This window comes from Chiloscyllium plagiosum, unplaced genomic scaffold (genome assembly GCF_004010195.1).
Source record: "Chiloscyllium plagiosum isolate BGI_BamShark_2017 unplaced genomic scaffold, ASM401019v2 scaf_2699, whole genome shotgun sequence".
Taxonomy (NCBI): Eukaryota; Metazoa; Chordata; class Chondrichthyes; order Orectolobiformes; family Hemiscylliidae; genus Chiloscyllium; species Chiloscyllium plagiosum.
In genome coordinates this window covers 7403-9303 of record NW_025206218.1, presented here as the reverse complement: position 1 = coordinate 9303, position 1901 = coordinate 7403, and the positions used below count along the sequence as shown (strand labels likewise).

At 47.8% G+C, this 1901-nt stretch overlaps 1 non-coding gene across 1 annotated transcript; it reads left to right on the top strand.

Moving 5' to 3' along the window:
- Positions 1 to 674: 674 nt before the first annotated feature.
- trnan-guu lies at positions 675 to 748 on the top strand. Its single transcript has one exon. It is a non-coding gene; the product is annotated as a tRNA-Asn (tRNA).
- Positions 749 to 1901: the final 1153 nt, after the last annotated feature.

The following is a 1901-nucleotide window of genomic DNA, read 5'->3' as shown; positions in this document are numbered from 1 at the left end:
ATTTTTTGCATCTTTAGAAACTCTTTGGGAAGCGGAATCGGAGGAGAATGTCTGACTGCGCAAAGACAGTCTGGACACCTTCCCCTCCTTTCAGGTCTGGAACACTGACTCTGATATTGTCGGGACACGAACTGATCTGAGACATTGAAAGGTCTTTCATTCCTGCACGTCAGGAATCCAAACCTCATCTCGGCTCCAGGACAATGAGAAAACTCTGGAACAGACAAGACACTGACAGGCTCGAAGGGAGACAGCCCCGGTGCAGGAGAGCTGGTTCCCGGTGACATGGTTGTGTGTGTAGAGGGTGGGATCAGACTCTTCCCATGTCTCCATAATGAATGGCCCAGGCTTTATTTTGGAAAAGTAAAACCGATCGAGGACAATTGTCATTCGGGAAGGGGCAGAGTGAATGATGAATTCATTCACAGCCTGCTTTATGGGATCGTGCAAGCGACTGACTCACTAGTCTCTGTGGCGCAATTTTTGGATCAGTGGTGCTGGAAGAGCACAGCAGTTCAGGCAGCATCAAAGGAGCAGCAAAATCAACGCTTCGGGCAAAAGACAAGTCATGGGGACAGTGCTGAGCTGGAAGTTTGGAACTAGCCTGAACTGCTGCGCTCTTCCAGCGCCACTGATCCAAAATCAGGTTTCCAGCATCTGCAGTCATTGTTTTTACCTCTGTGGCGCAATTGGTCAGCGCGTTCGGCTGTTAACCAAAAGGTTGGTGGTTCGAGACCACCCTGGGACGGAGTGATTGCTGTTCTCACTCCAGCCGCTTTGTTTGTTGCCCAGTTCCGTATTTTTAATGGGGTCAGGAAAATGTCCCTACATCGGAAATCTTATCCAGTGAGGAACCGCACAAGGGTTTCTGTTTGTTTGAATAGTTAACGTAAAGGGTTGCGGATGTAGGGAATCTGAAACAAAAACATAAACTGCTGGAGAAACTCAGCAGGTCGTGGCAGGACCTGTGGGAGAAAACAGAGTTCTGTTAAAGTTCTGAAATGTTGTCTCTGATTCTTTTTCCACAGATTCTTCCAGGTCTGCTGAGTTCCTCCTGGCAAATTTTGTGTTTTTCTTTTTAACTGAATGCCCATTTCATCTTTCGGGATGAAACACTTAAATCCACCATGTACAGACATTTAAACCTTTCGAAGCCTGTGAAGTGATCGAATTCAAACAAACCAGCAATGATTCACTTTTTCTCAGCTCCACAGTGAGAGAGACCTGGGAAATGAAGCTGCCAGTGTGGTTCTGTAGTCGTGGGCTGAGTGGTTAATGCAATGGACTTGAAATCCATTGGGGTTTCCTTACGCAGGTGTGAATCCCGCCGACTGCAGTTGAGAAATGTCGTCAAAAAGAAAGGGAGATTGCTCCCCAGTTTCTTCTTTAAGATTCAAATCACTGGTGGGAGAGAAAAAAACATTTCACCCACATTGGGACAGGTGGGAATCTGCAACCCACTACCTGTCAGGGTGGAACAAGCAGATACCCCCAGAGCAGTTAAGTCACACTGAGATGCACACTTCCATCGCCAACTTCTTTGGAGGCTATGAGCCAAGTGTTTGGAAATGAGACTAGAACATTGGGGGGGCGGGGCTTGACTTCGACCAGCACAGATTTGATGGGCCAAAGGACCTTTTCTGTGCTGGAGACCTCTATGTCCAGCTGCGATGAGCTCAGTTTGTGAAATGACAGGACAATATTTGCAAAATGTACCCGTGCCTGGAAGGGGTCGAACTGACTCTCCCCGATCTGTCTGTACCTGTACGCGGTACCCACTGGGACATTGGGATTGGGGATAACTTGCACTGTACACATTCCTGAATGAATCTCTGGGAAAATCAGGAATATGAGATGCTGGTGTCCTCTTACTCAGCCGTGTGCAAGCTTATCGCTTCCCA